This window comes from Triturus cristatus, chromosome 5_1 (assembly GCF_964204655.1).
Source record: "Triturus cristatus chromosome 5_1, aTriCri1.1, whole genome shotgun sequence".
NCBI lineage: Eukaryota > Metazoa > Chordata > Amphibia > Caudata > Salamandridae > Triturus > Triturus cristatus.
The window spans coordinates 582777609-582800465 of NC_140587.1; the positions used below are offsets into that span (position 1 = coordinate 582777609).

The following is a 22857-nucleotide window of genomic DNA, read 5'->3' on the forward strand; positions in this document are numbered from 1 at the left end:
TATCCCTCACATAGCCTTTTTTTCATAGAGATGAACGAGAACAGGACAGAGTAGCCTCATAGGCTATCATTATATGGCAAAAAAAAGACTGTGCCTTTAAGAACTCAGATACCACCAGTTTACCATCATGCACAGCAGGTGGCATCTACTTCAATTCTTTTTTCCGGCTCCTGCTGACAGGACCCTGGAGCATTGAGCTTGGCCAATTTTTGGCTTTTCTCTTAAATTCTCAACTGAATTTTGGTGACAACTGTTTTACTCAACGTCTTTGATCTATCCCTGGCTTTTTCTTTCCTTTTGGGCAAACATTAGAGGCTTTTTCACAGAAAAATGCCTTCTCTTTTTGAAATATGCCCAGCCTGTGGGAGGAAAAAGGCCAAGACAGACCCTCATGCGGTGTGTATACTCTACTCAGTCAGAAGGTGGGACCTCAGGGTGCCCTCGGCCAAGGCTCTTGTCATCTGTCACTTCTGGGAGTGCCAGGAAGAAAATGGCGCAAAAACATCATCAGTTCCAGTCGACATTGAGGAGTGGTACGGCACCAAGCTGTTAGTCGTCTATCCATGGTTCGATGTCGAGCAAGCACCACAGGTCAGAGTTTTGACATCAAGAACTACTCTGTCGACCCGCAGGCCTCGCTCGATGTCGGGGAGTCCATCCCCTACGAGGCCATCAAGACAGTCGATGTCAAGATCCAGGTCAATGTCGAGGCGCCATCAGCGATCTCTGTCTAAAAACAGCTCGACGTCGAGGTTGGTTGATGTCGAGAACTCTTTTGACGTCGTCTAGGCTACAGGAGGCAAGACAAAAGAGAAGACGCATCTACTCCTCCCCGGATTCAGGGTACTCTAGAGCATATTATCCGTCTTCTCCTCCACTGCGGCCTCCAACTGCTCCACTACTGCCTCCAGCTCCACAGGCAATGGTCATTCCAAGACCCAGATCTCGTTTCAGGTTGTGCCATCATTCTCGCCACAGCCCAAGGCGCACTTCTACATCTTCTAGGCACTCCCGCCATCATCATCATCTTAGTCAAGACATCATATGGACATGCCCTTCACTTCTACTGGAAGATAATCCCTAACACTTGCAGACTCTCCACCTCCACGTATATCACTGGTGGATGATGTTGCCACATTTCAAAAGATCCTCGTAAGGGGAGTGACAAAACGTAACATTCCTATGTCAACTCTAACACCAACAACATCAGTAATGTTTGAGACTCCAACACACAGGGCAGCAACAAGACCTTTCCTGCATTTAGTACCAGGTCTCCTTGAACCTTCTGTGGACCTCTTCCTGACACTAGCCTCTGTTAAGCCAACACCATCCAGGCTACAAAAGAAATACCGCCCTGCAGAGCAGGATCCTGCTTTCCTCTGAACAGATCCTACAGCAGACTTGGTTTTTTTGGTAGTGGCAAAGAGGCAACATGCCACTAGAATTTAGCAATATCTTCATAATATCCCACAATGGATATATTTTGAGTTTGCAGAATGACCTATTTATATCAAGTAAGAAATGAGACTCATAAACACAGATGGGTCAAGGATTCTAATCCAGATTTTCCCTACTTCATGTCTTTCAGAAACCAGATTTCAGGATGGTCACTTTTTGAGATCTTTCCTTTAATCAGAAATAGGGACTTGTTGGTATCTATCGACCAAGTTAGTACTTACTTCAGTGAAGTTCATTAGTGCCTGAGTAAATATACATGCTTCATGATAGATGGGAAACATTTACTGTTTGAGGCTCTGCCTTTTGGCCACATATTAGCCAAGTGCTTGGCACCGAGGGCAGCTCATCTGTTGAGACTGGAATATGCAATGTATCTGTATATTAACAATTGATTAATTAGATTCTCATCCAGGGGATACTCATCAATAGTCATAATCTATGAATAATCCCCGCCCATGTGCGGGATCCCGGAGCATATAGAAAATACATATATATACATATATATATATACATATGTGAAAACATAAAAATGCAGCCTAATAATGTTCAAAACATGGCAATGCTGTAAATTACATATTTTTGCATAGTAGTGCCCCCGTAACCCGTAAGGAAAAAAGGAAGCATCAGGCAAATTATAACACAGCACTGCTTTATTGCCATAAAGCAACATGTAATTGTAGGCATTCGCCAGTAGGCTGCAGTAGAGTATCAAGAAACCAAGAAAACTGACACCTTGCCTTTAAGGCATTAGAGTAGGGGGACCGTGCCTTTAAGGCCTGCCTGTGACCCCCTGCTCCCATGATGCACTACAGGTGGCAGTTGGGCCAGTTCTTTTTTCCGGCTCCTTCTGTGAGGATCCTGGAGCTTGAGCTCTTCAGTTTTTTGACTGAAATTTTGAATTACAGCTTTTTCAAGCTTTTTTTCGACGTTTTCTGGCTTTTAAGGGCTAATTCTGCTGGTTTCCAGTGAATTTTCCAATTTTTTCCAGTCAGAATGTCTCCTTCATTTAGGAAATGCCCTTCTTGTGGTAATAAAATGGCACTGGCGGATCCACACTCGGTGTGTATTGTGTGTTTACCATCAAAACACGATTCTGACCAGTGTCCCCACTGCCAGAAGTTCTCAAAGCGCACTCTGAGGGACAGAGAGCGCATTAAACTGCATGCAAGACTGGAGAAGGAACGAAGCCGTCGTGAAGGCGAGCATTCCTCATCAAGACCACTTTCTTCAGCTACGCAAGTACAGAAACGGCGACATACCAGCTCCCCGGGCTCCAAAAAGACCAGGAGTCCAAGAGGTTCGACGTCGAGGATGCCGGCGAAAAGGCAGAGAACTTCGGCGTCGAGGGATTCATCCCACCATCAAGAGTCTCCGCCGCGCAAAAGTAAGTCGGCGTCGAGAGGCGGCCCTTCGGGCTCGAAGGCTGCTAGTCCGGTGACATCTGGACTGTCTCAGTCGACGTCGAGGCTTCCGTCGACGTCGAGACACTCTCCGCCACCCTCGAGGGGGTCGACGTCGAGAGACATACATTCCGCCGCGAGTGGGCCGGTCGCCGTCGATAGTTACCCCCACTCGGCGACATAGATGGTCGACGTCGAGAGGAAGATCGACGTCAAGATCACCACGTCGACGTCGAGAGACGTCGGCGGCGAAGTCGCCCAGTCGACGTCGAGAGAGGTCGACGGCGAAGTTGCCCAGTCGACGTCGAGAGAGGTCGAAGTCGCCCAGTCGATGTCGAGAGAGGTCGACGTCGAAGTCGCCCAGTCGACGTCGAGAGAGGTCGAAGTCGCCCAGTCGACGTCGAGGGAGGTCGACGTCGAAGACACGGCCAACGTCGAGGTCATCTAGCCGACGTCAGGTGCCAGAGAAGAGGAGATCGACGTCGAGGTCTCCGCGATCGGCGTCGAGACCGCCGTCGAGACCAGAACGGCATACCTCACACTTGCCGATGGTGACGCAGACGTCGTCGACGTCAAGGGATTCGACGTCGAGGGCGAAAACTGGAGCGCCCGCGGAGAGGTCCCCAGGAGAACAGTCATCATCTCCGGGACTGCACATCGTGCAAATATCTCCGGAAGGATCACCCGAGGTGTGAGAAGTTGGCCTGATGTATGATGTCACTAGTTATAGTGTACACCTTATATCAGTCCAAATACCCTTATGGTGATTGGTTGTAAAGTCAACCTTATAGACCAGCTATCCTAGTGGTAGCATGGACAAGAGCAGTCTTAGGCTAAACTCTGAATGGCATGTGAAGCCAGCTGTGATACCATATATAATCCCTTGAATACCAAATGAAAGGACACCACAACAGATATATATATAAAATAAAGTGTATTTATTCTAAGCAAACCCTCAGCACTCTTTATGAGTTTAGAGGTAAGTACAACACAGTCTTATTAATGCATACAGTAAGTCACACAGGTAAGTAATACAGTTAGGCCCTAGGGGCCACGCAAACCATATACTAAATAAGTGGTATAAGAACCACTGTCACGGAAATAGAATAGGCCTAGGCCTAGGGAATCGCTGGGGCTACACTACACTAGCGTTAGTTAGGAAGTGGGAGGCCCACGGGATTCGTGTGCAGAGTGGAAACACTCACGCGTAATGCGTAAAAGTCAATAGCAATGTTACAGTTTAGAAATAGATAGATTTAGGACACTTCCGGAGTAGCTAGGAAGTTGAGACTTGAAAACTAGACACTAGGATAGTCACTATCCTGATGAGCACCGGAGTACCCAAGTTACCTAGCCCACAGGCTGCGGGTGCATAGGGGTGAAGATGCGTCGTTTTCGTCGTCGACTCCTATGGATGCCTGAAGAAAGATGCTGACAGGCAGTCAGGGGAGAGTGTCCGGTGGATCCCAAGGCTGGGATCAAGAAGAGAAGAAACCTGCAAGCAGAGGGGACAGAGTCAAGGTCACTAGCCAGTGACCACGTGGAACCAGGAAGGAACCAGGCGATGTCGTGAAGAGTTTGCAGGTGAAGGTGAAGCTTGTCGCTGCAGCCAGGAGGACCAGGAAGCGTCGAGGACGACCAGGACCAGGAGGCGAGCTGTCCCACGAAGGCTCTTGCTGTCGGCGGCGTCGAAGTTGGACTAGGACTCACCAAGCCTTGGCAAGCGGAACCCACGAAGAACAAAGGACTTGCTTCTGGTGCAGACCAGGAAGGTCTGGGGTGCTTCTTCTTTGCAGAGAAGCGGGAGCCAGTCTGGAGGAGCCAAACCAGCGCAGAAGATTTCAGGGAGCGTCGTCACAAAGGCCACTAGCCAGCGGGCAAGCGACCGGACAGACGCGGCAAGCAGGAAAATGCTGAAGGGCCCCACGCAGGACTCGTGGAGTGTGGGGGGCTGGTCTTCGGTGCAGATGGTGCTTGGGGTTGGGGCTTCTCAATCCCCGGTGCACAACTTCGAGGGTACCTCAGAAGCTGCGCTGTAAGTTACTAGCCACTTTTCCCAGGTAGCCGGTCCCACGTCGCTCGTCGCCTCCACGGATCTCAGCTCTGCTGCAGATGTGGATGAGGGTCGGAGAAGTCTGGAAATCAAGGCTCTGGTCGGGCTCTGCAGTCGGTTCCTCGTCGAACGTTTCACAAAGCAAAGGGTAGTCTCTTGATGGTGCCTGTTTGCACAGGGTAGCCACTCCTTGGCTACAAGGGAGATTCTTCAGTCTTCTTCTTTCGTCGAATGTCGAAGGTCCAGAGTTTCTGTTCAGTTTTGCAGGTTCAGGATAATCTAAAGTCTTGAGGCCCAACTCCCACTCTTATACTAATCTGGGGGGCTGGGATACCTGCTAGGTCACGCCTTATGGGTGGGACCTGGGAGGGGGTGGTTACACCCACTTCCCTTTGTCCAGTTTCGCGCCAGAGCTGGGGCTGGAGTGCCCCAGCGCCGGTTTGAACTGGACTATGCAAGGAACACCTTGTGTGCCCCAGGCATGTCTCATTCCTTTCAGCCCACCCTGCCCCAATACACTAAAGGCTGTCTGGGGAGGTGCTAGCACCTCCCCAAGCAGGAAACCTATTGTCCAGGCTGTAGGAGAGTAGGGTCTGCTTTCTATGTTCACCCCCACTTTTTGCTTTTGCTTTACTGGTTTTCGACTTAGATGTGGCTGTGGGCCTGCTAATCAGACCCACAGCCCTGCTGTTCTCTCTCTAAATTAATACTATGTACTTTAGGTGCATAACCCATTTGGATAGGATCACCTTATTGGCCCCTGTACAGTGTACCCTAGGTACCCAGGGCATAGGTGTACCCTAGGCCTACCAGGGGCTGCAGCATGTATTGGGCCACCCCTGGCCTGGCCTTCCATTTTGACACAACTGGCTGATCACTCAGCTGGGGCAAGGTCGTGTAATCACCCCTTGCTTAGGTGTAGTATTCCTATGCCTAACTTACATATAGACACATGTGTACCTATCAGTCACTCCTATGGCAGGCCTTGACAATCCTGGAGGCAGAGTGCTTGGTAACATGTGAGATGGTGCTCTAGCATGAGCTGAGCCTGTCTGCAGCTTTCGGAACCATGTCCTTATAGCTGTTCTATGATATAGCCTACCATATACTCTTAAAGTGCCTTATAATCTTAGACGGTTATGGTAACTATGGTTTGGCTTTATCAAAGCATGTCGTGTAAGGTGTCTAACACTCGGGAATAATACCCCCATGCCATTTCTGGACATGAGAATATTATTCCCCCCTTCTAGAGGGAAAGACATGTTAAAATCATACTTCAACTGTTAGCCTCTGACCAAAGCCTCAGCATCACAAAATGGATGCTGCTGCCACGACACAAGTCTGACCTCCTGCTGCTGGGAGTGATCCCAGCCAGGGAGGCCTGGACAATAGGTTTCCTGCTTGGGGAGGTGCTAGCACCTCCCCAGACAGCCTTTAGTGTATTGGGGCAGGGTGGGCTGAAAGGAATGAGACATGCCTGGGGCACACAAGGTGTTCCTTGCATAGTCCAGTTCAAACCGGCGCTGGGGCACTCCAGCCCCAGCTCTGGCGCGAAACTGGACAAAGGGAAGTGGGTGTAACCACCCCCTCCCAGGTCCCACCCATAAGGCGTGACCTAGCAGGTATCCCAGCCCCCCAGATTAGTATAAGAGTGGGAGTTGGGCCTCAAGACTTTAGATTATCCTGAACCTGCAAAACTGAACAGAAACTCTGGACCTTCGACATTCGACGAAAGAAGAAGACTGAAGAATCTCCCTTGTAGCCAAGGAGTGGCTACCCTGTGCAAACAGGCACCATCAAGTGACTACCCTTTGCTTTGTGAAACGTTCTACGAGGAACCGACTGCAGAGCCCGACCAGAGCCTTGATTTCCAGACTTCTCCGACCCTCATCCACATCTGCAGCAGAGCTGAGATCCGTGGAGGCGACGAGCGACGTGGGACCGGCTACCTGGGAAAAGTGGCTAGTAACTTACAGCGCAGCTTCTGAGGTACCCTCGAAGTTGTGCACCGGGGATTGAGAAACCCCAAGCACCATCTGCACCGAAGACCAGCCCCCCACACTCCACGAGTCCTGCGTGGGGCCCTTCAGCATTTTCCTGCTTGCCGCGTCTGTCCGGTTGCTTGCCCGCTGGCTAGTGGCCTCTGTGACGACGCTCCCTGAAATCTTCTGCGCTGGTTTGGCTCCTCCAGACTGGCTCCCGCTTCTCTGCAAAGAAGAAGCACCCCAGACCTTCCTGGTCTGCACCAGAAGCAAGTCCCTTGTTCTTCGTGGGTTCCGCTTGCCAAGGCTTGGTGAGTCCTAGTCCAACTTCGACGCCGCCGACAGCAAGAGCCTTCGTGGGACAGCTCGCCTCCTGGTCCTGGACGTCCTCGACGCTTCCTGGTCCTCCTGGCTGCAGCGACAAGCTTCACCTTCACCTGCAACTCTTCACGACATCGCCTGGTTCCTTCCTGGTCCCACGTGGTCACTGGCTAGTGACCTTGACTCTGTCCCCTCTGCTTGCAGGTTTCTTCTCTTCTTGATCCCAGCCTTGGGATCCACCGGACACTCTCCCCTGACTGCCTGTCAGCATCTTTCTTCAGGCATCCATAGGAGTCGACGACGAAAACGACGCATCTTCACCCCTATGCACCCGCAGCCTGTGGGCTAGGTAACTTGGGTACTCCGGTGCTCATCAGGATAGTGACTATCCTAGTGTCTAGTTTTCAAGTCTCAACTTCCTAGCTACTCCGGAAGTGTCCTAAATCTATCTATTTCTAAACTGTAACATTGCTATTGACTTTTACGCATTACGCGTGAGTGTTTCCACTCTGCACACGAATCCCGTGGGCCTCCCACTTCCTAACTAACGCTAGTGTAGGGTAGCCCCAGCGATTCCCTAGGCCTAGGCCTATTCTATTTCCGTGACAGTGGTTCTTATACCACTTATTTAGTATATGGTTTGCGTGGCCCCTAGGGCCTAACTGTATTACTTACCTGTGTGACTTACTGTATGCATTAATAAGACTGTGTTGTACTTACCTCTAAACTCATAAAGAGTGCTGAGGGTTTGCTTAGAATAAATACACTTTATTTTATATATATATCTGTTGTGGTGTCCTTTCATTTGGTATTCAAGGGATTATATATGGTATCACAGCTGGCTTCACATGCCATTCAGAGTTTAGCCTAAGACTGCTCTTGTCCATGCTACCACTAGGATAGCTGGTCTATAAGGTTGACTTTACAACCAATCACCATAAGGGTATTTGGACTGATATAAGGTGTACACTATAACTAGTGACATCATACATCAGGCCAACTTCTCACACAGGCCTCCCTGGCTGGGATCACTCCCAGCTGCAGGAGGTCAGACTTGTGTCGTGGCAGCAGCATCCATTTTGTGATGCTGAGGCTTTGGTCAGAGGCTAACAGTTGAAGTATGATTTTAACATGTCTTTCCCTCTAGAAGAGGGGAATAATATTCTCATGTCCAGAAATGGCATGGGGGTATTATTCCCGAGTGTTAGACACCTTACACGACATGTTTTGATAAAGCCAAACCATAGTTACCATAACCGTCTAAGATTATAAGGCACTTTAAGAGTATATGGTAGGCTATATCATAGAACAGCTATAAGGACAAGGTTCCGAAAGCTGCAGACAGGCTCAGCTCATGCTAGAGCACCATCTCACATGTTACCAAGCACTCTGCCTCCAGGATTGTCAAGGCCTGCCATAGGAGTGACTGATAGGTACACATGTGTCTATATGTAAGTTAGGTATAGGAATACTACACCTAAGCAAGGGGTGATTACACGACCTTGCCCCAGCTGAGTGATCAGCCAGTTGTGTCAAAAATGGAAGGCCAGGCCAGGGGTGGCACAATACATGCTGCAGCCCCTGGTAGGCCTAGGGTACACCTATGCCCTGGGTACCTAGGGTACACTGTACAGGGGCCAATAAGGTGATCCTATCCAAATGGGTTATGCACCTAAAGTACATAGTATTAATTTAGAGAGAGAACAGCAGGGCTGTGGGTCTGATTAGCAGGCCCACAGCCACATCTAAGTCGAAAACCAGTAAAGCAAAAGCAAAAAGTGGGGGTGAACATAGAAAGCAGACCCTACTCTCCTACACAACCCCCCCCCAAACTTAGGGACATTAAACTAACCTTGACCAGTTGAGTCTTCATGTTCTAAGTGGAAATATCTGGAGAGTCCATCTGCATTGGCATGGTCAGTCCCAGGTCTATGTTCCACTGTGAAGTCCATCCCCTGTAGGGAAATGGACCACCTAAGAAGTTTGGGATTTTCACCCTTCATCTGATTTAGCCACAAGAGGGGCTTATGGTCTGTCTGAATCTTGAAGTGAGTGCCAAACAAGTATGGCCTCAGCTTCTTCAGGGCCCAAACCACAGCAAAGGCCTCCCTCTCAATAGCTGACCAACGTTTCTCTCTAGGGGTCAGCCTTCTACTTATAAAAGCAATGGGCTGGTCTTGACCATCTACATTCAGTTGTGAAAGAACAGCTCCCACACCTAACTCAGAAGCATCTGTCTGGACAATGAACTCTTTGGAGTAGTCTGGACTTTTCAGAATAGGTGCACTGCACATGGCCTGCTTCAGGTCATCAAATGCTTTTTGACAGCTTACTGTCCACTGAACTTTCTTTGGCATCTTCTTGGAGGTCAAGTCATTAAGTGGTGTCACTATGGACCCATAGTTCTTAACAAACTTTCTGTAGTACCCAGACAGGCCCAAGAAAGCTCTGACCTGAGTCTGGGTAGTTGGAGGAGCCCAGTCCTTTATGGTCTGGATCTTGCTCTCCAGTGGTTGAACCTGACCCCCACCAACCAGGTGGCCCAGGTATACAACCTTGCTCTGCCCTATCTGGCACTTAGTGGCCTTGATAGTGAGGCCTGCCTTTTGCAGGGCCTCTAAAACATTCCTCAGGTGGACCAGGTGATCCTCCCAGGTGGAGCTAAAGACAGCAATATCATCAAGATAAGCTGCACAATAATCATCCAACCCAGTAAGGACTTGATTCACCAGCCTTTGGAAAGTGGCAGGTGCATTCTTCAAACCAAAGGGCATTACCACAAATTGATAATGTCCTCCTGGGGTCGAGAAAGCAGTTTTGGCCTTTGCACTCTCAGCTAGTCTGATTTGCCAGTAGCCTGCTGTTAGGTCAAATGTGCTCAAAAACTTAGCAGCTGCCAGTCTGTCAATGAGCTCATCTGCCCTAGGTATTGGGTGAGCATCTGTCCTAGTGACAGCATTGAGACCTCTGTAATCCACGCAAAACCTCATCTCTCTCTTACCATCTTGGGTGTGAGGTTTTGGCACAAGGACTACAGGACTAGCCCAAGGGCTCTCTGAAGGTTCAATGACTCCCAGCTCCAACATCTTTTGTACCTCAACTTTTATGCAGTCCCTGACATGGTCAGGTTGCCTGTAGATTTTACTCTTCACAGGCAGACTGTCACCAGTGTCCACCTCATGGGTGCACCAGTTTGTCTGACTTGGGGTCAGAGAGAACATATGTCTGTAGGCCTGCAGAACTTGTCTGCAGTCCTGTTGCTGATGGACAGTGAGGCTGTCAGAAAAGACCACACCATCAACTGAGCCATCATCAGGGTTCTGAGTCAACAGGTCTGGGAGAGGGTCACTCTCTTCCTCCTGCCCCTCATCTGTAGCCATGAGTAGCCCCATGTCTGCCCTGTCAACATATGCCTTCAATCTGTTGACATGAAGCACCCTGTGGGGGCTTCTGGGAGTCCCAAGGTCCACCAAGTAGGTGACTTCTCCCTTTTTCTCAACAATAGTGTGGGGTCCAGACCATTTGTCTTGGAGTGCTGCTGGGGCCACTGGCTCCAACACCCACACTTTCTGTCCTGGCTGGTAAACAGTCAGTACAGCCTTTTGGTCATGCCAAGCTTTTTGGAGTTCTTGGCTTGCCTCAAGGTTTTTAGAAGCCTTCTTCATATACTCTGCCATCCTGGAGCGGAGACCAAGTACATAATCCACTATGTCTAGTTTGGGTTGTCTGAGAGGTCTCTCCCATCCTTCCTTCACCAAACACAGGGGTCCTCTTACAGGATGCCCAAACAAAAGCTCAAAAGGGCTGTAGCCAACCCCCTTTTGTGGGACCTCTCTGTAAGCAAACAGAAGGCAGGGTAAAAGGATGTCCCATCTTCGCCTAAGCTTGTCTGGTAATCCTTTTATCATTCCCTTTAGGGTCTTGTTGAATCTCTCAACAAGCCCATTGCACTGTGGGTGATAGGGTGTGGTGAACTTATAGTTAACACCACACTCCTTCCACATTGCAGTCAAGTATCCTGACATAAAGTTGGCACCTCTGTCAGAAATGACCTCCTTTGGAAAGCCCACTCTGGAGAATACTCCAAGCAGGGCCCTTGCCACAACAGGAGCTGTTGTGGTCCTCAGGGGAATTGCTTCTGGGTACCTGGTGGCATGGTCCACTATCACCAGTATGAATCTGTGCCCAGATGCTGTTTGTGGGTCCATTGGTCCTACAATATCTATGCCCACTCTTTCAAAGGGGACCCCCACCACAGGTAGTGGTATGAGGGGGGCCTTTGTGGTGCCACCTGATTTGCCACTGGCTTGGCAGGTGACACAGGAGCGACAAAACTCCTTAGTATCTTCTGACATATGGGGCCAGTGAAAGTGAGGGACAAGCCTGTCCCAAGTCTTGTTCTGTCCTAAATGTCCTGCAAGGGGAATATCATGGGCCAAGGTTAGAAGGAAGCCTCTGAACTTCAGTGGTATGACCAACCTCCTGGATGCACCAGGCTTGGGGTCTCTAGCCTCTGAGTACAGTAGCCCTTCATCCCAATACACTCTATGGGTACCTTGAGCATTCCCTGCAGCCTCAGCAGCAGCCAGCTGTCTGAGGGGTTCAAGAGAGGGGCAGTCTAATTGAGCCTGCCTCAGATCTGCCCTGGAAGGTCCCCCTGTCCCAAGAAACTCAACCTGATCAGGTTCAAGTTCTTCTAGGACAGTTCCTTCAGGGCTCTCAGAATCATCCTCCTGGGAGGGCTGATCCACCACCTGAGGCAGGGGGGAAGGCACAGCCTTAACCCTACTGCTCTTTCTCTTGGATTGTGACTGGTCCATAGTTTCAGGATCCAGCACTTGTTCAGTGTTGCACTTTTTGGCCTGTGACCTGGTCACAGCAAGGACATGTGCATCTATCCCCAGCATTTCTGCATGGGTCCTATACTCCACTTCAGACCAAACTGAAGTTTCAAGATCATTGCCCAGTAAACACTCTACAGGAAGGTCTGAACTAACAACAACTTTCTTGAGGCCAGTTACCCCTCCCCAGGAGAAGTTAACAATAGCCACACTATGGGAGGTAGTGGCATTGCTAGCGTTGGTCACTAGGTAATTCTCACCTAGTATGATCTGTCCAGGGTCCACAAAAGCAGGTGTCACCGTTGTGACACTAGCCCCAGTGTCCCTGTAGGCCTGAGCCATTCTTTGGTTGATAAAAGGTGTCTGTCTGTACTTGCCCAGGTTACTGGGGCCTACAGTAGAGGACAAAGCTAAGTCCCCATCACAGATCAGGACAGCCTGAGTAGGTACTCTGACTAGGCCAGAATCCTCCTCAGTTCCCAGGGTTAACCCTACTACACCCTTTTGCTGGGAACCACCACTTACAGCTGAACTAGGGGGTACAGTTGCCTTAGGGGCAATGGTGGCTGGGGGCTTATCCTTTTTGGTGCACTCACTAAACCAATGTGAGGTAGACTTACAATAGTTGCACCATGGTTTCTTTTGGCCTTCTTTCTTCTTATCCTTTTTGGAACCACCCTCCCCCTGAGCCTTTTGGGGGCCTGGTGAAGACTTCTGGTCTTTTTGTTTCTGCTCATTACCCTTCTGGTCTGCCTTTTTCTGATCACCGCCCTGGTTCTGGTTTTTCTGCTTAACTCTAGTCCTGACCCATCTATCTGCCTTCTTTCCCAATTCTTGGGGAGAAGTCAGATCAGAATCAATCAGGTGTTGATGCAATAGCTGGTTTTGACAGTTGTTAAGTATTTGTTCTCTCATGATCAAATTATACAATCCTGTATAGTCCTTAACCTTACTTCCCATTAGCCAGCCTTCCAGAGCCTTAGTGGCACAATCTACAAAGTCAGTCCAGTCCTGAGTCTGTGTCTTCTGGGTATCCCTGAACAACAACCTGTATTGTTCAGTGGTTAGGCCAAACCCATCAATCAGAGCACTCTTCAGGACAGTGTAATTATCTGCATCCTCATCACTAACTGTGAGGAGCTTGTCTCTTCCTTTCTCAGAGAAGGAGAGCCACAAGATAGCTGCCCACTGACTTTGGGGTACCTGCTGTACTTTGCAAGCTCTCTCCAAAGCAGTTATCCATTTGTGGATGTCATCCCCACACTTGTAGGGAGGGACAATCTTGCTCAGGTTTCTATTATCATAGTGCCTGTCTCTATCTCTAGGAATGTTGCTGCCACCAGTGGGTTCTAACCCACTTAACTTTTGTTCTCTAGCCAGAGCAAGCTTCTCTTTGGCAAGGGCAAGTTCTTCCCTCTGAATCCTCAGATTAGCCTCCCTCATTCTGGCTGCATGCTCCTTTCTCTCAGGTGAAGTCATTCCCCTGTGAGAGGAAGCATTAGAGATGTTAGAGACATGGGAGTGGATGGATTCCCTTGAAGGGGATCTGTCCCTCCTGCTTCTCTGTGAATGTCTACTTGTGGGTCTGTATGGGGGGATCCCATGCAAACTCCCATGTAAACTTAAGTTAGCCTGGCTAAGTCTCCTTACTTGGCTCTGGCTGTCTACCTCCCCATCTGAAGCCCCATCTGACTCCTCTGTGGTGGGTAGACCCTCCTCTGTGCCTAGGGCACCTTCCTGAGATGCCCTCTGAGCATCATACTCCTCTAGGAGTTGTCTTAACTGAAGGAGGGTAGGGTTTGCACCCTGTTTTATTCCTCTGGAGGTACACAATTGTCTCATCTCCTGGAATGTTAAGGTATCATACCTAGAGGGGGTCTTCTGCAGACCTGCCCCTCCTGAGAGAGCATCTACTTGATCTCCTCCCAGAGGCATGATCTAGTGAGGGTGTGGTGTGTGCACCTACCTACACTAGTTGTTTCTACTAAACCTCTCTAGTAGTTGTAGTCAGGGTGTGTTACTCCCTTCAACCTACAACCACTAAGTCCAGTAGGACTTAAGTATTATAAACTATGTTATATGTACCTAGACAATATCTGTGTGATCTTTCAATTTAGTATCTCAAGATTACAATGGTATTACAACAGCAAGCTCAGATCCCAACCGCTGCTCACCAATGTGAGAAGTTGGCCTGATGTATGATGTCACTAGTTATAGTGTACACCTTATATCAGTCCAAATACCCTTATGGTGATTGGTTGTAAAGTCAACCTTATAGACCAGCTATCCTAGTGGTAGCATGGACAAGAGCAGTCTTAGGCTAAACTCTGAATGGCATGTGAAGCCAGCTGTGATACCATATATAATCCCTTGAATACCAAATGAAAGGACACCACAACAGATATATATATAAAATAAAGTGTATTTATTCTAAGCAAACCCTCAGCACTCTTTATGAGTTTAGAGGTAAGTACAACACAGTCTTATTAATGCATACAGTAAGTCACACAGGTAAGTAATACAGTTAGGCCCTAGGGGCCACGCAAACCATATACTAAATAAGTGGTATAAGAACCACTGTCACGGAAATAGAATAGGCCTAGGCCTAGGGAATCGCTGGGGCTTCACTACACTAGCGTTAGTTAGGAAGTGGAAGGCCCACGGGATTCGTGTGCAGAGTGGAAACACTCACGCGTAATGCGTAAAAGTCAATAGCAATGTTACAGTTTAGAAATAGATAGATTTAGGACACTTCCGGAGTAGCTAGGAAGTTGAGACTTGAAAACTAGACACTAGGATAGTCACTATCCTGATGAGCACCGGAGTACCCAAGTTACCTAGCCCACAGGCTGCGGGTGCATAGGGGTGAAGATGCGTTGTTTTCGTCGTCGACTCCTATGGATGCCTGAAGAAAGATGCTGACAGGCAGTCAGGGGAGAGTGTCCGGTGGATCCCAAGGCTGGGATCAAGAAGAGAAGAAACCTGCAAGCAGAGGGGACAGAGTCAAGGTCACTAGCCAGTGACCACGTGGAACCAGGAAGGAACCAGGCGATGTCGTGAAGAGTTTGCAGGTGAAGGTGAAGCTTGTCGCTGCAGCCAGGAGGACCAGGAAGCGTCGAGGACGACCAGGACCAGGAGGCGAGCTGTCCCACGAAGGCTCTTGCTGTCGGCGGCGTCGAAGTTGGACTAGGACTCACCAAGCCTTGGCAAGCGGAACCCACGAAGAACAAAGGACTTGCTTCTGGTGCAGACCAGGAAGGTCTGGGGTGCTTCTTCTTTGCAGAGAAGCGGGAGCCAGTCTGGAGGAGCCAAACCAGCGCAGAAGATTTCAGGGAGCGTCGTCACAAAGGCCACTAGCCAGCGGGCAAGCGACCGGACAGACGCGGCAAGCAGGAAAATGCTGAAGGGCCCCACGCAGGACTCGTGGAGTGTGGGGGGCTGGTCTTCGGTGCAGATGGTGCTTGGGGTTGGGGCTTCTCAATCCCCGGTGCACAACTTCGAGGGTACCTCAGAAGCTGCGCTGTAAGTTACTAGCCACTTTTCCCAGGTAGCCGGTCCCACGTCGCTCGTCGCCTCCACGGATCTCAGCTCTGCTGCAGATGTGGATGAGGGTCGGAGAAGTCTGGAAATCAAGGCTCTGGTCGGGCTCTGCAGTCGGTTCCTCGTCGAACGTTTCACAAAGCAAAGGGTAGTCTCTTGATGGTGCCTGTTTGCACAGGGTAGCCACTCCTTGGCTACAAGGGAGATTCTTCAGTCTTCTTCTTTCGTCGAATGTCGAAGGTCCAGAGTTTCTGTTCAGTTTTGCAGGTTCAGGATAATCTAAAGTCTTGAGGCCCAACTCCCACTCTTATACTAATCTGGGGGGCTGGGATACCTGCTAGGTCACGCCTTATGGGTGGGACCTGGGAGGGGGTGGTTACACCCACTTCCCTTTGTCCAGTTTCGCGCCAGAGCTGGGGCTGGAGTGCCCCAGCGCCGGTTTGAACTGGACTATGCAAGGAACACCTTGTGTGCCCCAGGCATGTCTCATTCCTTTCAGCCCACCCTGCCCCAATACACTAAAGGCTGTCTGGGGAGGTGCTAGCACCTCCCCAAGCAGGAAACCTATTGTCCAGGCCTCCCTGGCTGGGATCACTCCCAGCTGCAGGAGGTCAGACTTGTGTCGTGGCAGCAGCATCCATTTTGTGATGCTGAGGCTTTGGTCAGAGGCTAACAGTTGAAGTATGATTTTAACATGTCTTTCCCTCTAGAAGGGGGGAATAATATTCTCATGTCCAGAAATGGCATGGGGGTATTATTCCCGAGTGTTAGACACCTTACACGACATGTTTTGATAAAGCCAAACCATAGTTACCATAACCGTCTAAGATTATAAGGCACTTTAAGAGTATATGGTAGGCTATATCATAGAACAGCTATAAGGACAAGGTTCCGAAAGCTGCAGACAGGCTCAGCTCATGCTAGAGCACCATCTCACATGTTACCAAGCACTCTGCCTCCAGGATTGTCAAGGCCTGCCATAGGAGTGACTGATAGGTACACATGTGTCTATATGTAAGTTAGGTATAGGAATACTACACCTAAGCAAGGGGTGATTACACGACCTTGCCCCAGCTGAGTGATCAGCCAGTTGTGTCAAAAATGGAAGGCCAGGCCAGGGGTGGCACAATACATGCTGCAGCCCCTGGTAGGCCTAGGGTACACCTATGCCCTGGGTACCTAGGGTACACTGTACAGGGGCCAATAAGGTGATCCTATCCAAATTGGTTATGCACCTAAAGTACATAGTATTAATTTAGAGAGAGAACAGCAGGGCTGTGGGTCTGATTAGCAGGCCCACAGCCACATCTAAGTCGAAAACCAGTAAAGCAAAAGCAAAAAGTGGGGGTGAACATAGAAAGCAGACCCTACTCTCCTACACGAGGCTCCAGAGCGGTTTGGACTGTCACCGCGCTGGTTACGAGATGTGGGCGCTGGCGCATGTCGGAGTCCGGGATCGGACTACTCCCGCACGTATTCCCCACCGCGCAGGAGTAAATCGCCTCCGAGGGATCCAAGGCCAATTTCACCACGCCGGTCTCGTTCCAGGGACCGTCGCACCGCGCCAAAACGGCCAAGATCTCCGTCCAAGCGCAGATCAGGATCAAGGGCTCACCATAGCGAACGCTCCCAAAAGAGGCGACGCACCAGGTCGTCCACTGGGACCTCATCCACAAGATCCTCAGTCCGGGACTACTCTCCTACTTTTTCATCCACGCCTCCATCGCGAGTGTCCCCGGTGGATGACATTGTAACTTTCTCGGACGTCCTGGGTAGAGGGGCGCAGAAGTTGAACATCGCACTGCACGTCCCTCAGGCACCCACTTCTGTGATCTTTGACACTTTACACCATCGGTCAGCTCCCAGACCTCTGCTCCCGTTGGTGCCAGGATTGTTAGAACCAGCGATGGCCACGTTCCTAACACCGGCAACAGCGGGCTCGATTCCCTCGAGAATAGCAAAGAAGTACAAGGCTCCGACCGAGGACCCTTTATTCTTGAGGGCGGACCTGCCAGCGGATTCGGTGATCGTGGCGGCGGCCATGAAGTCTCACTCAGCCTCAGTATCTGCTTCTGTCCCCCCTGAGAAGGACAGCAAGCTGATGGACTCCTACGGCAGGAGAATGTGCAACACCTCTGCCTCGCACATGAAGGTCGCTAGCGCTTCAGCCCTGCTGGGGAGGTATGATCGCTCCCTATGGGATTCCCTGGCCAGATTCGTGGAGAAATTGCCTAGGGAGGACAGGCAGGACTTCACGGAGATCCTCCATGAAGGCGGACTGGTGGCCAAACAAGTAATAAGCGCAGCGGCGGATGCATCAGACCTAGCCGCGCATGGCTACTCCCATGGCATCTGCTCCCGCCGTTCGGCCTGGCTCAGATTAACGGGCCTCAAACCAGATGCGCAGAAAAGAATTCTCAACCTGCCGTTTAATGGATCATCGCTATTTGGAGCTCATGCGGACGACCAAATGAGCAAGATGAAAACGGAATTGGACACCGTAAAGGCTGTGGGACTGGAAAAGCGCAAAGAGTTCCGCAAGCGCTTTCGCCAGGGCGACAAACGTGCCTTTCACCAGCGCGTTCAAATGCCCCAATGGTCCTCTCAAAACCAACAGAGGTCCCAATTTCAACAAAGGGGCCGGGGCAGAGGAAGAGGAAATGCTAAACAGCAGCAGTCCTCTAACAAGCAACCTCCCAAACAGTGAAAACTTACTTCCTCCGCGCTCGTTCGCCACTCCGGTAGGAGGAAGTATCACCATTCACCTGGCAGAGTGGAATGCAATTACAAACGACAGATGGGTGCTGAGTATTGTAGAGCGTGGCTACTTGCTGAGGTTCAAATCTCCCCCTCCGCAGGTACCCCCACGGAAACAGCCACTCCCTCCCAGCCAAAACAAGCTTTTGAAGGACGAAGTTGCCACTCTCCTCTCCAAAAACGCCATAGAGGAAGTTCCAAACAGGCAGAGAAATCAGGGAGTGTATTCCCGGTACTTTCTTGTTCAGAAAAGAGGAGCGATCGGAGACTACAGACCCATCCTCGATCTCCGCCTACTCAACAGATTTCTCAGAAGAGAAAAATTCAGGATGCTAGCACTGCACCAGATCTTCCCACATCTACACCAGGGGGACTGGATGTGTGCCATCGACTTACAGGATGCATACTTCCACATTCCTGTCTCAGCGAAACATCGGAAGTTTCTCAGATTTCACATCTTTCGCCAACATTATCAATACAAGGTCCTGCCATTCGGCCTCAAGTCCGCCCCACGAACGTTCTCAAAGTGCATGGCGGTGGTGGCTGCATTTCTCCGCAAACGGAAGATATTCGTCTACCCCTATCTAGACGACTGGCTCTTAAAAAGTTCCACTCCGGCTCGACTCCAGAGTCATCTCTCGTTCTGCCTAAACCTTCTACACTCGTTGGGCCTTCAGGTCAACTACAGGAAGTCGATCCTCAATCCAACTCAGCGGATCCACTACCTGGGCGCCTCTCTAAACTCCTCAAGCGCAAGCGTGTGTCCTTCGGAGGAGAGGTTATCCTCCATGCTGCAAAAAAGCTGCACGCTTCTCAGCACGGAATATCCCACAGCCAGACAAGTGTCATCTCTCCTGGGATCCATGGCCTCGTGCATCTTCATCGTGCCCAACGCCCGTCTGCACATGCGTCCTCTGCAACAAGACCTAGAGGATCAGTGGTCGCAGAGGTCCGGCCGCTGGGAAGATCACATTACCCTTCATCAAGCCGCCAAAGATTCCATCCGGTGGTGGATGAAGCGCTCCCATCTGCTTCACGGCGTCCCTTTCCATCAGGTGCCTCCGACACAGACGGTGGTCACAGACGCCTCCATGCAGGGCTGGGGGGCTCATATGGACCGGCTTCAAGTACAAGGGCTCTGGTCCGCTACCGAACAGAGCTATCACATCAACTTCTTGGAGCTACGAGCAGTCCATCTCGCTCTCAAGTCCCTGTACCCATCCCTGCAGACCGACTATGTTCAGGTTCAGACGGACAACACCACAACTATGTTCTATCTGAACAAGCAAGGAGGGACCAGATCACGGGTCCTGTCTCTGGAGGCCCAGTCAATCTGGAAATGGCTTCTGGCGAGAAACCTGACGATCGTTGCTGTTCACCTGCCAGGGACCCTGAACGTGCAGGCGGACGGCCTCAGCAGAGACTTCGTCGAAGCGCACGACTGGGTGCTCAACGAAGACGTCGCTCAAGACATCTTCCGCTTGTGGGGCATACCGGACATCGATCTGTTCGCAGACGCGGACAACAAAAAATGCCCCGTCTTCGCCTCCAGGTTCCCTCAACGGGGGTCGCAGGGGAACGCGCTTTTGATCAGCTGGTCGAGGACATTGCTTTACGCTTTTCCTCCTCTCCCTCTCATCCCGGCTGTGATTCAGAAGTTCTACAGGGCCAGAACTCGGATGATCCTAATAGCACCGGAGTGGCCCCGGCAGTGGTGGTACCCAGATCTACTCCAGCTGTCGGAGGTACCACAGAGGAGGTTGCCATGCCTGCCGAACTTGCTGACCAAGGACAAGGGGAGAGTGTTCCACCCCAATCTCCCCTCCCTCCGCTTGACGGCATGGCTCCTGAATTCATCCAGTACGGACATCTAGATCTTCCACCGGACTGTATGGGCATTCTTCGGGAGGCAAAGAGGCCCTCCACGAGGAAGTCGTATGGCTTTAAATGGAAAAGATTCTGCTTCTGGTGTAGAGATAACACCCTTGATCCGATCCGGGGTCAAGAACAGGTTATTCTCCCCTACTTACTGTACTTGGCGAAGTCTGGGTTAAAGTACTCCTCCATCAGAGTACACTTAGCTGCTATTACAGCCTATAGGAAGTCTCCTACCCAGACCTCATTCTTTCAGATGCCAGTGGTAAAGGATTTCTTAGAAGGGCTTAAGAAAGTTTACCCACCCGTGAGGTCTCCTTCCCCTTCCTGGGAACTGAACATCGTTCTCTCTAAGCTGATGGGAGCTCCTTTTGAGCCGATTCATAAGGCCTCCTTGCAACATCTGACCTGGAAGGCTGCCTTCTTAGTAGCCATCACTTCGGCCCGTAGGGTTAGTGAAATTCAGGCCCTCTACTGCAAGGAACCTTACACTGTGTTTCATGCTAATAGGGTGGTGCTCCGTACTCATCCGAGCTTCCTGCCCAAGGTGGTTTCGGACTTCCATATTAATCAGGTGATCACGTTGCCCACCTTCTTTCCTCAGCCGACCACACCCCCGGACAGAGCTCTACACTCTCTTGACCTCCGGAGGGTTTTGAAATTCTATCTAGCTAAGACCCTTACTCTTAGAAAGTCAGACAGGCTCTTTGTTAACTATGGGCCCACTAATACCGGGCTGGCTGCGGCCAAGAGGTCTATCTCTAGATGGATTGTCTCTTGTATAGCTTTGGCTTACCAACTGTCCCACAAAGTTCTGCAGGGTAAACCTAGAGCACACTCTACTCGAGGGAAGGCTTCTACGGTAGCACTCCTTCGCAATGTTCCCATGTCTGAGATCTGTAAAGCGGCTACATGGCGCTCAGTCCATACTTTCACGCGCCATTATTGCCTAGATTCAGACGCGCAGGCCGACGCCCAGGTGGGGCAGGCCTCTTTGAGGAACCTATTTGCATAACTGTAATGCAAGATGTGTCGTTTAATGTATGTTTTAACTGCTTTGTTGCTCGTCCGCGAGACTTTGGGTATGGGCTTGCTACTCTATTCATAGATTATGACTATTGATGAGTATCCCCTGGATGAGAAGGATTAGTTACTTACCTGTAATCCTAGTTCTCATCCAGGGGTATACTCATCAAAGTCATAAGCGACCCACCCACCTCCCCGGACGAGCAATGTTTTCTCTTTAAATAAGTGATGTATGGAAGGCAGATCTACTCAGGTGCGGAGGCACCGCCAAAAAGAACTGGCCCAACTGCCACCTGTAGTGCATCATGGGAGCAGGGGGTCACAGGCAGGCCTTAAAGGCACGGTCCCCCTACTCTAATGCCTTAAAGGCAAGGTGTCAGTTTTCTTGGTTTCTTGATACTCTACTGCAGCCTACTGGCGAATGCCTACAATTACATGTTGCTTTATGGCAATAAAGCAGTGCTGTGTTATAATTTGCCTGATGCTTCCTTTTTTCCTTACGGGTTACGGGGGCACTACTATGCAAAAATATGTAATTTACAGCATTGCCATGTTTTGAACATTATTAGGCTGCATTTATATGTTTTCACATATGTATATATATATATGTATATATATGTATTTTCTATATGCTCCGGGATCCCGCACATGGGCGGGGACTATTCATAGATTATGACTTTGATGAGTATACCCCTGGATGAGAACTAGGATTACAGGTAAGTAACTAATCCTAACTCTTGCTCCTTCAAGTACATCAAGAATATGACTACATTTTTTAGCTGCTATCAAAATCTGAAAGTCCATCCTTCAAGGGATATCCTCTTACTGGGTGCCAGGATTGCTACCCTAGACGGGAACACCTACCCCTCTTCATGGAGAAGTTGAACATTCCTGGCCTCACCTTCTCATAAAAAATTCTTAAAGAAGCATAAGTATAATTAAGCTGAAGGTTCTCTTAGACTGGCTGTCTTCCTGCATTCTTTTTTTTCTACAGTGCCGCCTATCATAAGTCCCATTCAAGAACAACTAAACATGCAATGGCAGAGGGCTGAAGGAGACTGAGACTACCTCCAAGGATGTGGAGGGAGTACACCTATGACAAAAGCAAAGGGAAGTGCAACAAGTACATCTGTCTGGAAGCTTCAGCAAGGCGAAGGAGCCTTCACCCTCATCCTAGAGCTGGCCACTGCTCCCACGTGTCCCCGACACTCCTGTTCCTGGGTAATGATGAGGGATTCAAGGGTATCAAAACTTACCATTCAATGTTGAAGTAGCCCCACTGACAAGATGCAGCTTGCAATTGAAAACCCTCTCTGTCTAAAGGCCATCTCCATTGTTGCGTTCAGCAGTGAGATATCAGTCACCAAAGTCTATTGAGAGAAGGCCAAGAGATGGAAAAGGGTGATTAATTCTCCGATGAGGAGCCGTTGCACATCCCAGCAGCAGAGAATGAAGCACCGTTTTCAGCAGTTTCAGAGGGTCTAACCATTTCAGCAAGTCCCTAAATTCCTGCACCCATGCCAGATATCCCAGATTCAGCTATTCCCTTTTCTACCTCTGACAGAAATGTGGACTCCAGAATACACAAGAGGCGTCAAAGTTAT

General features: G+C 50.0%; 1 protein-coding gene across 4 annotated transcripts in view; it reads left to right on the top strand.

The window, feature by feature from the left end:
* Positions 1 to 22857, top strand: part of MYBL1 (MYB proto-oncogene like 1) — a 687544-nt gene that overhangs the window by 506390 nt on the left and 158297 nt on the right. The window lies entirely within an intron of this gene.